We start from the raw sequence: 15327 nt of genomic DNA, 5'->3' as shown, positions 1-15327 counted from the left end.
AATAGCATTTTCTGTTCAATCTCTTCCATTGCAATCCTTACCAAGCACTACCATTAAGTGTTTTTATAAAAGAGAAGCATTTAGCTCTGGCCCGATGGCTCAGTTTATTTGGAGCGTTGTTCCATACACCAAAAGGTTTCGGGTTTGATACCTAGTTGGAGCACCTACAGGGCAGGCAGCTGATTGATATTTCTCTGTTACATTGAGAAGGAAAACTGAGGGTGTGGTGTTTCAGAAGCCAGAGAAGAGAGGTAGGGGTTTTTTTTGTTTTTTTATCCTCACCCGAGGACATTTTTCCATTTTTTGTTCAGATAGAGCGGGAGGGAGAGAGAGGAAGAGAGAGAGAGAAACATCGATGTGAAGGGACACATCGAGTGGCTGCCACCTGCACGACCAACCAGGGCCGGGGACAAATTGCAACCGAGGTACGTGCCCTTAGCGGGAACCGAACCCGGGTCTCTCTGTACCGCAGGCCGCTGCTCCAACCGCTGAGCCAAACCGGCCAGGGCGAGGTAGGGGGTTTTAAATAACTGTGTTGGTTGCTTTTGAGAGGTAAACGGCATCCACATTAAGAAGAAATAATATTTTCTCTGCTGCTGATATAATCTTGTATATAGAAAATCCTAAAGATTCCACCAAAAAGCGATTAGAACAAATAAACAATTGAATAAAATTTCAGGATACAGATTCAACATACAAAAGTTAGTTTCATTTGTATACACTAACAATGAACTGTCTGAAAAAGAAATAAAACAATCCTATTTATAATAGCTTGAAGAACAATAAAATACTTAGGAATAAATTTAACCAAGGAGGTGAAAGATTTGTACACTGAAAACTATAAGATATTGATAAAAGAAATTGAAGACAGAATAAATAGAAAGCTATCTCCATATGCATGGATTAGAAGAGTTAATACTGGCAAAGTTTCCAAACTACCCAAAGCCATCTATGGATTGAATGCAATCCCTATCAAAATTCCATTGGCATTTTTCACAGAAATAGTAAAAACAATTCTAAAATTTTTATGAAACCACAAAAGACTCTAAATAGCCAAAGAAACCTTGAGAAAGAAGAAAGTTGGGGCATCACACTTTATGATTTTAAACTATAATACAAAGTATTATAATCATAACAGTATGGTACTGGTATAAAAACAGATAAGGAGAACAATGGAACAGAATTGAGAAACCACAAGTAAATGTACATGATATATATATGGTCAACTAATATTTGACAATGGAACCAAAAATATTGAATGGGGAAAGGATAATCTCTTCAACAAATGGTCTTGGGAAAACTGGATATCCACATGCAAATGAATGAAATGGACATCTATCTTACACTTACCACAAAGATTAACAAGAAATGTTAAGGACTTAAATGTAAGACCTGAAGCTATAAGACTCCTAGAAGAAAACAGATCAAAAGCTCCTTGATGTCAGTGTGGCACTGAGTTTTTCTTTTTTTTCCCTTTTTATTAATTAATTTTGGTTACAGATGTTTCTCCTTTTTCCCCCACTGATCCCCCCCCCATGCCCTGTCCCCAGTTTGTTGTCCATGTCCACTGTTCATGCATACATGCATATAAGTTCTGTGGTTTATCTTTCCCCGCCCCCTCTTCTGGGGATTGTCAGTCTGTACCCCACTTCCACGTCTCTGGGACTACCCCATTCCTCAGACTGTTATGTTCATTATATTCCACAAATAAGTGAGATCATATGATACTTGTCTTTCTCTGCTTGGCTTGTTTCACTTAGGATGATACTTTCCAGATCCCTCCATGTAGTCTCAAAGGATAAGAGATCTTTCTTTCTTACAGCTGCATAGTACTCCATTGTGTATATGTACCACAGCGTTTTTATCCATTCGTCTACTGGTGGACACTTGGGCTGTTTCCACATCTTAGCGATTGTAAATAGTGCGGCTACAAACATGGGGGTACATATATTCTTCCTGATTGGTGTTTCAGGCTTCTTAGGGTATATTCCTAGAAGTGGGATCACTGGGTCAAATGGAAGATCAATTTTTAATTTTTTGAGGTGACACCATATTGTTTTCCATAGTGGCTGCAGCAGTCTGCATTCCCACCAGCAGTGTACTAGAGTCCCCTTTTCTCCACACCCTCGCCAACACTTGTTGTTTGATGATTTGTTGATGGCGGCCATTCTGACAGGTGTGAGGTGATACTTCATTGTTATTTTAATTTGCATCTCTCTAATGATTAGTGATGATGAGCATTTCTTGATATGTCTCTTAGCCGTTGGTATGTCCTGTTTAGAGAGGTGTCTATTTAGTTCTTCTGCCCATTTTTTAATTGGGTTCTTTGTCTTCCTTTTGTGGAGTTGTATGAGCACTCTATATATATTGGAAATTAACCCCTTATCTGATATATCATTGGCAATTATGCTCTCCCATCCAGTGGCTAACCTTTCCGTTTTGATGATTGTATCATTTGCTGTGCAGAAGCTTTTGAGTTTGATGTAGTACCATGTGTTCATTTTCTCCTTTGTTTCTATTGCCTTAGGTGATGTATCAGTGAAAATTCTGCTGCGTGTGATGTCTGAAATTTTGTTGCCTACAGTTTCTTCTAGGATTTCTATGGATTCACGGGTCACATTTAAGTCTTCTATCCATTTTGAGTTTATTCTCATATATTGTGTAAGTTGATGGTCTAGTTCCATTTTTCTGCATGTATCTGTCCAATTTTCCTAGGACCATTTATTAAAGAGGCTGTCCTTACTCCATTGTATGCTCTTGCCACCTTTGTCAAATATTAATTGAGCATATTGCCTTGGGTCCTTTTCTGGGTTCTCTGTTCTGTTCCACTGGTCTATATGCCTGTTCTTGTGTCAGTACCAGGCTGTTTTGATTACAGTAGCTTTATAGTATAACCTGAAATCTGGTAATGTGATCCCTCCAACTTTGTTCTTCCTTTTGAAGATTGCTGTGGCTATTCGAGGTCTTTTTTGGTTCCATATGAACTTTTGAAGTACTTGTTCTAATTTTGTGAAATATGCCTTTGGTATTTTGATGGGGATTGCATTGAATCTATAGATTGTTTTGGGTAGTATGGACATTTTAATGATGTTAATTCTCCCCTTCCATGGACAGGGTATGTGCGTCCACTTTTTTATATCTTCCTCTATTTCTTTTTTCAATGAACTGTAGTTTTCTTCGAATAGGTCCTTTATTTCTTTGGTTAAGTTTATTCCTAGGTATTTTAATTTTTTTGCTGCAACGGTAAATGGGATTGTTTTCTTTTTCTTTTTTAAATTTTAGAGCCTCTTTATTATACTAGAAGGCATTCACCATCAGACATTAAGAGAAAAAAGGCAAGAGGCTGAATAATGTGTGTGGACTAAAGCCAATTTTGGTTCAAAAACAAATTCAATATATATTTTGATGTTTGTAAATATTTGTATGAGTACAGGAAATAGTGGTGCCCCCCGTCCCCCCAGTATTAAAACTGATTTTAGGTGGGGAAGGAATAGTGTCTGCCATTCACAAGATGTATGACAAAGAAGTTACAGGTTACCCTGCTTTTCTACCCCAAATGCCCACCCCCTTTTTTTTTTTTAATTTTTTTTTTTATTTTATTTTATGAATTTTTATTTATTTTTTTGTTACAGATATTTTACCTTTTTACCCCATTGGCACCCCCACCCCACCCCCCCTCCACCCTGTCCCCGGCTTAGTTATCCATGTCCATTGGTCATGCATACATGCATATAAGTTATGTGGTTTATCTCTTCCCACCCCCCCACCCCCCATCCCCTCTTCTGAGGGATGTCAGTCTGTGCTCTACTTCCATGTGTCTGGGTCTACTGTATTCCTCAGACTGTTATGTTCATTATATTCTGTATATAAGTGAGATCATGTGGTATTTGTCTTTTTCTGGTTGGCTTCTTTCACTTAGGATAATACTTTCCAGGTCCCTCCATGTCGTCTCAAAGGATAAGAGATCTTTCTTTCTTACCGCTGCATAGTACTCCATTGTGTATATGTACCACAGTGTTTTTATCCATTCGTCTACTGGTGGACACTTGGGCTGTTTCCAGATCTTAGCTATTGTAAATAGTGCTGCTATGAACATGGGGGTACATATATTCTTCCTGATTGGTGTTTCAGGCTTCTAAGGCTATATTCCCAGCAGTGGGATCACTGGGTCAAATGGAAGTTCAATTTTTAATTTTTTGAGGTAGCACCATATTGTTTTCTATAGCGGCTGCACCAGTCTGCATTCCCACCAGCAGTGTATTAGAGTCCCCTTTTCTCCACACCCTCGCCAACACTTGTTGTTTGATGATTTGTTGATGGCGGCCATTCTGACAGGTGTGAGGTGATATCTCATGGTTGTTTTAATTAGCATCTCTCTGATGATTAGTGATGTTGAGCATTTCTTCATATGTCTCTTGGCCATTTGTATGTCCTGTTTGGAGAGGTGTCTATTCAGCTCCTCTGCCCATTTTTTAATTGGGTTCTTTGTCTTCCTTTTGTGGAGTTGTATGAGCACTCTATATATATTGGAAATTAACCCCTTATCTGATACATCATTGGCAATGATGTTCTCCCATACAGTGGGTTGCCTTTGCATTTTGATGATTGTTTCTTTTGCTGTGCAGAAGCTTTTGAGTTTGATGTAGTCCCATGTGTTCATTTTCTCCTTTATTTCTGTTGCCTTAGATGATGTATCAGTGAAAATTCTGCTCCATATGATGTCCGAAATTTTGTTGCCTACATTTTCTTCTAGAATTTTTATGGATTCACGGGTCACATTTAAGTCTTTTATCCATTTCGAATTTATTTTTGTATATGGTGTAACTTGATGGTCTAGTTTCATTTTTTTGCATGTAGCTGTCCAATTTTCCCAACACCATTTATTAAAGAGGCTGTCTTTACTCCATTGTATGCTCTTGCCACCTTTGTCAAATGTTAATTGAGCATATTGCCTTGGGTCCATTTCTGGGTTTTCAGTTCTGTTCCACTGGTCTATATGCCTGTTCTTGTGCCAGTACCAGGCTGTTTTGGTTACAGTCGCTTTGTAGTATAACCTGATATCTGGTATTGTGATCCCACCTACTTTGTTCTTCTTTTTCAAGATTGCTGTGGCTATTCGGGGTCTTTTTTGGTTCCATATGAACTTTTGAAGTATTTGTTCTAGTTCTATGAAATATGTCGTTGGTATTTTGATGGGGATTGCATTGAATCTATAGATTGCTTTGGGTAGTATGGACATTTTAATGACGTTAATTCTTCCAATCCATGAACAGGGTATGTGCTTCCACTTTTTTATATCTTCCTCTATTTCTTTTTTCAATGACCTGTAGTTTTCTGCAAATAGGTCCTTTACTTCTTTGGTTAAGTTTATTCCTACGTATCGTAATTTTTTTGGAGCGATGGTAAGTGGGATTGTTTTTTCAGTTTCTCTTTCTGTGAGTTCATCAATGGTGTACAAGAATGCCGTCGATTTCTTGACGTTAATTTTGTATCCTGCTACTTTGCCAAATTCATTTATTAAGTCTAATAGATTTTTGATGGAGTCTTTAGGGTTTTCTATGTACAATATCATGTCATCTGCAAATAATGACAGTTTCACTTCCTCCTTTCCAATTTGAATCCCTTTTATTTTTTCTTCATGTCTGATTGCTGTGGCTAAGACTTCCAGTACAATGTTAAATAAGAGTGTCGAAAGTGGACATCCCTGTCTTGTTCCTGTTCTTAATGGAAATGGTTTTAGTTTCTGTCCATTGAGTATGATGTTGGCTGTAGGTCTTTCATATATGGCCTTTATTATGTCGAGATATGATCCCTCTATTGCTACATTGCTGAGCGTTTTTATCAGAAATGGATGCTGGATTTTGTCGAATGCTTTTTCAGCATCTATTGATATGATCATGTGGTTTTTATTCTTCATTTTGTTTATGTGGTGTATCACGTTTATTGATTTGTGAATATTGTACCAGCCTTGCATCCCTGGAATGAATCCCACTTGGTCATGGTGAATAATTTTTTTGATGTATTTCTGGATCCGATTTGCTAATATTTTGTTCAGGATTTAGGCGTCTATGTTCATCAGGGCTATTGGCCTGTAGTTTTCTTTCTTCGTAGTGTCTTTTTCTGGTTTTGGAATTAGAATTATGCTGGCTTCATAGAATGTGTTTGGAAGTCTTCCTTCTTCTTGAATTTTTTGAAATAGCTTGAGGAGAATGGGTGTTAGTTCTTTTTTGAATGTTCGTTAAAACTCCCCCGTGAAACCATCTGGGCCTGGGCTTTTGTTTGCTGGGAGAGTCTTGATTACCTCTTCAATTTCCTTAGTTGTTATTGGTCTGTTCAAGTTTTCTATCTCTTCCGGGAATAGTTTTGGGAGACTGTGTGTTTCTAGAAATTTGTCCATTTCGCTTAGGTTGTCGAATTTGTTGCCATATAGTTGTTCATAGTAGTTGTTAACGATTTTTTGTATTTCCGTGGTGTTGGTTGTTACTTCTCCTCTTTCATTTCTGATTTTGTGTATTTGGGTTCTCTCTCTTTGTTTCTTGGTGAGGCTAGCTAAGGGTCCATCAATCTTGTTTATCTTTTCGAAAAACCAGCTCTTTGTTTCATTGATCCTTTGAATTGTTTTTTTTGGTCTCTATGTCATTTATTTCTGCTCTGATCTTTACTATTTCCTTCCTTCTACTTGCTCTGGGGTTTTCTTTTTGTTTGCTTTCTAATTCATTAAGTTGTGAGGTTAGACAGTGAGTTAGAAACTTTTATTGTTTTTTGAGGTAGGCCTGTAGTGCTATGAACTTCCCTCTCAGAACTGCTTTCGCTGCATCCCATAGATTTTTGTTGTGTGTTCATTTTCATTGGTTTCCAGGAAGTTTTTAATTTCTTCCTTGATCTCCTCGGTGACCCATTCATTGTTTAATAACATGCTATTTAGCCTCCATGTGTTGAAATGTCTTTGCATGTTCTTGTTGCAATTGATTTCTAGTTTCATGCCATTGTGATCTGAGAAGATGCTTGATATGTTTTCAATCTTCTTGAACTTGTAGAGATTTAGTTTGTGTCCTATCATGTGGTCTATGTTTGAGAATGTCCCATGTGCACTTGAGAAGAATGTGTATTCTGTAGTTTTGGGGTGTAATTCTCTGTAGATATCTATTAAATCCATTTGGTCTAGTGTTTCAATTAGAGTCTCTGTTTCCTTGCTAATTTTTTGCCTAGAGGTTCTATCCAATGCTGTCAACGGGGTGTTGAAGTCCCCTGCTATGATTGTATTGTTGTCGATTGGAAGTCCCCCAGAAGATTTTTAATATATTTTGGTGCTCCTATATTGGGTGCATATATGTTTATAAAGGTTATATCTTCCTGTTGGATAGATCCTTTCAATATTATGTAGTGGCCATCTTTGTCTCTATTTATGGTCTTGATTTTGAAATCTATTTTATGAGATATGAGAATTGCTACCCCAGCTTTTTTTTGCTTTCCATTTGCTTGGAAAATTTTTTTCCATCCCTTCACTTTCAACCTATGTGAGTCTTTTGTTGAGAGGTGGGTCTCTTGTAAACAACATATAGATGAGTCATGCTTTCTTATCCAATCAGCTACTCTGTGCGTCTTTATGGGAGCATTCAATCCATTTACGTTTAAGGTGATTATTGATATGTACTTATTTATTGCCATTTTTGTTTAGTGTGGTTCTATTTTTCTTCCCATTTCTACTGCTAATTACAGCAGTCCTTTTAACATTTCTTGCAGTGCTGGTTTGGTGCTAATGTATTCCCTTAGCCTTTTTTTGTCTGGGAAGCTCTTTATTTGATCTTCTATTTTGAATGATAGCCTTGCTGGGTAGAGTAGTCTTGGAATCAGATTTTTGTTTTTCATGACTTTGATTACTTCACGCCATTCCCTTCTGGCCTGTAGTGTTTCTTGTGAGAAGTCAGCTGAGAGCCTTATGGGGTTCTCTTTGTAGGTAACCTTTTGCTTCTCTGTTGCTGCTTTAAGGATTCTCTCTTTGTCTTTAATTTGTGGCATTTTAATTACTATGTGTCTTGGTGTGGGCCTGTTTGGGTTCTTCTTACTTGGGACTCTCTGTGCTTCTTGAACTTGAATGACTTCTTCCTTCACCAAATTAGGGAAGTTTTCTCTCACAATTTTTTTGTATATATTCTCTATCCCTTGCTCATTTTCTTCTTCTTCGGGGACTCCTATGATGCGAATATTATTACGTGTCCAGTTGTCCCATAGTTCTCTTAAGCTGTCTTCCTGTTTTTTAATAGTTTTTTCCTTTTGTTTTTCTGATTGGTTGATTTTTTTCTACCCTGTCTTCTAATTCACTGATCCGGTCCTCAGCTTCCCCTACTCTGCTTTTTAAACCTTCCAATGTGTTTTTCATTTCTGATATGTCATTTTTTATCTCTTCTTGTTGGTTTTTAATTTCCAATTGGCTTATTTTCAGTGTCTCTATGTCCTTACTCATGCTGTTCAGCTTCCTCAAGATCATGGCTCTGAATTCTAGCTCTGTTAACATGCCTAATTGCTCCACATTGATCTCATCTTCGATGGAGGTGTCTTGCTCTTTCATTTGGCTTCTTTTTCTGTGTTTCACCATATTGGCTATCACTGTTGGCTTTGGAGCCTGTCAAGTTCTCCCTGTGGGTATTGGTGTTCTGCTGTTTGTGGCTCCCTCTCCTGTGTTTAGATGAGCGAGGGAGGACCCACGTTGAACACCACTGTCAAGTTTTGCTTTCCTGGTTAAAGTTGCCAGCGCAGGAAACGTACTGTTATCCTCTAGCTTTTTGCCTGGAGGCTAGCAGTCGAAGTTAATTGATCAGTTTTGGGTTGCCAGTTGATTGATAAACTCCCTCTGGTGCTCAGCCAAGGGGCTTTCACGAGGGTGGGGCAGATGGTGGTTGTTAGTGAGCCTCAATTAACACTTCAGTGGCCCACAGGGTGGGGTTGGATCTCTGAGGGGGAGGGGTGCTGTCTCTCCTCAGAGCCCTGGGAAGGAGCAATGTGGCCACCGTCCTGAGTGGCTGCACTCAGCTAAAGCTCTGAGCGCCCTCCAAACCCCGAGTGTCCCGACACAGTTCCAGTCCAGTCTGCCCTCCCTCTGCCGGAGACCAAGGTGAGTGGCTGTGGCTGTTTCAGCCTCTGTCCTGGCTGCGCTGTGGAGCCGCCTGGGAGTGTAATCCGAGGGCGCTGCTCCCAGCTAAGGCCGTTGCCGAGCTGCAGACCGTGTGCTCCCAGCCCCGTCTCGCGCCTTCGCAAGCCTACCGGGATGGAGTCAGTGTCCCTCGTTGTATGGTCCTCGCAAGCTGCTTTTCTGTTGGTTTTTCCCGTCGATTTGTCTGTGTTATAGTTGTAATTCCAGTTTGGTTCTGGGAGACGGTCTGTGTAGCTCCGTTCACTCCGCCGCCATTTTTCGGTTCTCCGGGATTGTTTTCTTAGTTTCTCTTTCTGTGAGTTCATCATTGGTGGATTAGAATGCCATTGATTTATTGATGTTAATTTTGTATCCTGCTAATTTTCCAAATTCATTTATTAGATCTAGTAAATTTTTGATGGAGTCTTTGGCGTTTTCTAAGTATAGTATCATGTCATCTACAAATAAAGACAGTTTCACTTCTTCCTTTCCGATTTGGATCCCTTTTATTTTTCCTTCCTGTCTCATTGCTGTGGCTAAGACTTCCAGTACTATGTTAAGTAAGAGTGGCGAAAATGGGCATCCTTGCCTTGTTCCTGTTCTTAAGGGAAATGCTTTTAGTTTTTGCCCATTGAGTATGATGTTGGCTGTAGGTCTTTCATATATAGCCTTTATTATGTCTAGATACGATCCCTCTATTCCCACATTGCTGAGCGTTTTTACCAGAAATGGCTGCTGGATTTTTTTTTTTATTTTTTTTTTAACCTCACCTGAGGACATTTTTCCATTTTTTGTTTAGGTAGAGTGGGAGGGAGAGAGAGGAACAGAGAGAGAGAAACATCGATGTGAAAGGAACACATCGAGTGGCTGCCACCCACACAACCGAACAGGGCCGGGGACAAACTGCAACCGAGGTACGCGCCCTTAGAGGGAACTGAACCCGGGTCTCTCAGGATCGCAGGCCGACGCTCTAACCGCTGAACCAAACCGGCCAGGGCATGGCTGCTGGATTTTGTCGAAGGCTTTTTTGATATTATCTTGTGGTTTTTATTCTTCATTTTATTTATGTGGTGTATCACGTTTATTGATTTGCGAATATTGTACCAGCCTTGCGTCCCTGGGATGAATCCCACTTGGTCATGGTGGACAATTTTTCTGGTATATTGCTGGAGCCGATTAGCTAGCATTTTGTTCAGGATTTTGGCATCTATGTTCATCAGGGATATTGGCCTGTAGTTTTCATTCTTTGTTGTGTCTTTTTCTGGTTTTGGAATTAGAATTATCCTGGCTTCATAAAACGAGTGTGGAAGTCTTCCTTTTTCTTGAATTTTTTAAGAGTTTGAATAGAATGGGTGTTAGTTCTTCTTTGAATGTTCGGTAAAACTCCTCCGTGAAGCCATCCAGGCCTGGGCTTTTGTTTGCTGGGAGAGTCTTGATTATATCTTCAATGTCTTCTGTTGATATTGGTCTTTTCAAGTTTTCTATCTCTTCTTGGTCCAGTTTTGGGAGACTATGTGTTTCTAGAAATTTATCCATTTCGCTTAGACTGTCGAATTTGTTGCCATATAATTGTTCATAGTAGTTGTTAATGATCTTTTGTATTTCTGTGGTGTCAGTTGTTACTTCTCTTCTTTCATTTCTGATTTTGTGTATTTGGGTTTTCTCTCTTTGTTTCTTGGTGAGTCTAGGTAAGGGTCCATCAGTCTTGTTTATCTTTTCGAAAAACCAGCTCTTTTTTCATTGATCCTTTGAATTGTTTTTTTGGTCTCTATGTCGTTTATTTCTGCTCTGATCTTTACTATTTCCTTCCTTCTAATTGCTCTGGGGTTTTCTTTTTGTTTGCTCTCTAGTTACTTAAGTTGTGAGGTTAGATAGTCTGTTAGAGATTTTTCTTGTTTTTTTGAGGTAGGCCTGTAGTGCTATGTACTTCCCTCTCTGAACTGCTTTCGCTGTATCCCATAGATTTTGTGTTGTCGTGTGTTCATTTTCATTGGTTTCCAGGAAGTTTTGGATTTTTTCCTTGATCTCCTCAGTGACCCATTCATTGTTTAATGACATGCTATTTAGCTTTCATGTGTTCAAATGTCTTTGTATGTTCTTGTTGCAATTGATTTCTAGTTTCATGCCATTGTGATCTGAGAAGATGCTTGATGTGATTTCAGTCTTCTTGAACTTTTAGAGACTTAGTTTGTACCCTAACATGTGGTCTATCTTTGAGAATGTCCCATGTGCACTTGAGAGGAATGTGAATTCTGTTGTTGTGGGGTGTAATTCTCTGTAGATATCTATTAAATCCATTTGGTCTAGTGGTTCATTTAGACTCTCTTTCCTTGCTAATATTTTGTCTAGAGGATCTATCCAGTGATGTCTGTGGTGTGTTGAAGTCCCCTGCTATGATTGCATTGCTATCGATTTCTCCTTTGAAGTCCTCCAGAAGATTTTTAATGTATTTTTGTGCTCTTATATTGGGTGCATATATGTTTATCAAGGTTATATCTTCCTGTTGGATAGATCCTTTCAATATTACGTTGTGGCCTTCTTTGTCTCTAGTTATGGCCTTCATTTTGAAATCTATTTTATCAGATATGAGTATTGCTACCCCAGCTTTTTTTTCCTTTCCGTTTGCTTGGAAGATTTTTTTCCATCCCTTCACTTTCAATCTACGTTGGTCTTTTGTTGTGAGGTGGGTCTCTTGTAAACAACATATAGATGAGTCATGCTTTCTTATCCAATCAGCTACTCTGTGTCTTTTTATGGGAGCATTCGATCCATTTACATTTAAGGTGATTATTGATATGTACTTATTTATTGCCATTTTTGTTTAGTGTTGTTCTATTTTTCTTCCCATTTTCCTGGTAATTACAGCAGTCCTTTTAACATTTCTTGCAGTGCTGGTTTGGTGCTAATGTATTTCTTTAGCTTTTTTTTTTGTCTGGGAAGCTCTTTATTTGACCTTCTATTTTGAATGATAGCCTTGCTGGATAGAATAGTCTTGGATTCAGATCCTTGTTTTTCATGTTGATTACTTCATGCAATTTCCTTCCTGCCTGTAGTGTTTCTTCTGAGAAGTCAGCTTAGAGCCTTATGGGGTTTCCTTTGTAGGTAACCTGTTGCTTATCTCTTGCTGCTTTTAGGATTATCTCTGTGTCTTTAATTTTTGGCAGTTTTATTACTATGTGTCTTGGTGTGGGCCTTTTTGGGTTCTTCTTTCTTGGGGCTTTTTGTGCTTCTTGAACTTGAATGCCTTCTTCCTTCACCAAATTGGGAAAGTTTTCTGTCACTATATCTTTGAATATATTCTCTAACCCTTGCTTGTTTTCTTCTTCTTTGGGGACTCCAATGATGCAAATATTATTCCGTTTCCAGTTGTCCCACAGTTCTCTTAAGCTGTCTTCCTGTTTTTTAATGGTTTTTTTTTTTTTTTGGATGTGTGTGTGGTTTACTGATTGGTTGAATTTTTTTCTACCCTTTCTGCTAATTCAGTAATCTGGTCCTCAGCTTCCTCTACTCTGCTTTTTAGACCTTCCAATGTGTTTTTCATTTCTGGTATGTCATTTTTTATCTCTTCTTGGTGGTTTTTAATTTCCAATTGGCTTATTTTCAGCATCTCTATGTCCTTACACATGCTGTTGATTTTCCTCAAGATCATGGCTCTGAATTCTAGTTCTGTTAACTTACTTAACTGTACCTCATTTATCTCATCTTCGGTAGAGGTCTCTTGTTCTTTTATTTGGCTTTTGTTTCTGTTTTTCACCGTTTTGGTTATCGCAGTGGGCTTTGGAGTCTGCCAAATTTTTCCTGTGGGTGTTGGTGTTCTTCTGTTTGTGGCTTTCTCTCCTGGGTTTGGATGAGGCAGGGAAGACCCACTTTAAACACCACTGTCAAGTCTTAACTCTCCTGGTTAGAGTTCCTAGTCCAGGGAATGGTAGTTATCCTCTAGCTTTTTTTCCCTGGAGGCTATTAGTAGAGGTCATCTGAAGAACCTTGGTTTCTGAGTTGCCTGAAAAACTCCCTCATGTGCTCAGTGTAAGTGGATTTCCTGAGGGTGGGCAGTTGCTGGTTGTTAATGGGCCTCAATTAGCATTTCAATGGCCACCTGCTGGGGTTGAATCTCTGGGGCACGGGCTGCCACACCTCCCCAGGGCCCTTGGATGGATTAAGATGACCACAGTCCTTTGTGGATCCACTCAGCAAAAGCTCTGAGCTCCCTCCAAATCCGGAGTTTTCCCCGCATAGTTCCAGTCCAGTCTCCCTTCCCTCTGCCGGAGCCCAAGGTGAGTAGCTGCTGCCAATTTAGCCTCTGTCTAGACTCTGCGTCGTGGAGCCACCTGGGACTTTTTACCCGAGGGCGCTGCTCTTAGCCAAGGGCGGCCGAGGCTGTGGCACTAGCCGAGGGCGTAGCACCCAGCCAGTCAGCTGCAGTCGCTGGACGCAACCGAGGCGGCAGCAGCTTCCAGCCGAGTCCCCTGGTCCCAGCCCAGGCTGCTGTGGACCGTGGGCTCCTGGCCCCCTCTCGTGTTCTCGCAAGCCTACCAGGATTGAGTCAGTGTCCCTGGTTATGTGGTCCTCAAAGCTGCCTCTCGGTTGCCCCTTCCTGATGATTTGTCTTCATTTTCGTTGTAAATCCAGTTTGGTCCTGGGAGATGGTTTGTGTAGCTTCCATTCACTCCGCTGCCATTTTTTTCCTCATCGCAGTGAGTTTTTCTATATGTCACCAAAAACACAAGCCAACAAAAACAAAAATCAATAAGTTTGACTACATCAAACTAAAAAGCATCTGCACAGTAAAAGAAATTATTGACAAAATGAAAAGGCATTCTTCTAAATTGGAGAAGATATTTGCAAACTATCTCTCTGATAAAGGATTAGTATCCAAAATATATAGAGAACTCATACAACTGAATAGCAAAAAACCAAATAATCCATTTAAAAATGAGCAGATGTCTTGAACAAATTTTTGTAAAGATGACGTACTACTTCCGGTCAAGATGGCGGCATAGGTTAAGGCAGTATTGCTTCCTCCTACAATCACATTAAAATTACAACACAACCATATTCAGATCTGCCTGACATTGAGCTGAATGGAAATCCTACAACTATGAAATTAAAGAAGCAGCCACATGGAGACTGGTAGGAGGGGCGGACGCAGATAGGCTGGTCCCCACCCACATATGGCGGACAAAAATCAGGAGGGACACCTCAGCTATGAAGGTCCTCCCTGAGGAGTGAGAGGTCCCCGTCCCACACCAGGCGCCCAGATCAGGGCTCCAGTGCCAGTAAGAAACTTCTAGCTGAAAAAAACAGTGGGAACTGAGGCTAATGGAGGTTGAGGCTGCTGGACCCCCAGGCAGATCCTCTTAAAGGGTCCGTGAATGGACTTACTCGGACTTGATCCCTCTGAGCTCAGATGGAGGCAGCTTGAGGGGTGTCAGAGACATACAGAGAAGAACTGAGTTCTTTGGCATTGGGGCGAGGGCTGGAGAGACGGCTTTCCCCTTGGACAGATGTACTGGCAGAGGCCGATGTTCCTTTGGTGAGCCCTTGCCTGAGGTGGCAGGTGGCTGCCATATCTGGGACTCCAGCAACCTGGCTCACAGTGTTTGCCCTGCCCTGCTGATTCCCTGAGGCCCTGCCCTACCCAACTTTTGGGCCCATCCAAGCTGTTTCCAAAGGCTTTAGCATAGGATTGGCCTCTCTTGGATCCTGCTTCAGAGTTTCCTAAAATCTCTCAAACAAGAAGCATCTGGTCTCAGCAAGCCCCATACCTCTCATTAAGTGGCCCCAGGCCTGGCACTAGAAGCAGCCAGCCTTGGTTTACAACTTGGCTTTTCCTGGGCACCTCCAAGCTCAGCACAAGAAGCAGCCATCTGCAGACTGCTTTGTAATTTATGCCGGTGGCTATCGATAGAACACAGACAGTTGCTGACCTTCCTCAGAGCCAGCACACTCAGTGGACAGCTTTAGAACACATCAAAACACCACCGCCCAACTACTCCCTTAAGTGACATACTCAATGAGTGGACTCGGTGGGTACTAGGGCCCTGATGAAGTAAGTGGTGGGCCCCTACACAGATGATCTTCAAAGGTAGTGAGAAACCAGTGGTCAGTGGGCACAGCCAGTCCTTGCAGCTATTCAGCCTGTATAAATCCCTCCCATTGATGTGCCAACAGCAATCAAGACACAACAGAAGGGTGTA

At 40.5% G+C, this 15327-nt stretch overlaps 1 protein-coding gene across 2 annotated transcripts in view; it reads left to right on the top strand.

The window, feature by feature from the left end:
- The window catches only part of CWF19L2 (CWF19 like cell cycle control factor 2), a 143470-nt gene that overhangs the window by 56897 nt on the left and 71246 nt on the right, over nucleotides 1-15327 (top strand). The gene's annotated exons all lie outside the window — the stretch shown is intronic.

The sequence above is a fragment of the Molossus molossus genome, unplaced genomic scaffold (genome assembly GCF_014108415.1).
Source record: "Molossus molossus isolate mMolMol1 unplaced genomic scaffold, mMolMol1.p scaffold_m16_p_13, whole genome shotgun sequence".
NCBI lineage: Eukaryota > Metazoa > Chordata > Mammalia > Chiroptera > Molossidae > Molossus > Molossus molossus.
The sequence above is the reverse complement of the archived record's forward strand: the minus strand, read 5'-3'. Positions and strand labels throughout refer to the sequence as shown.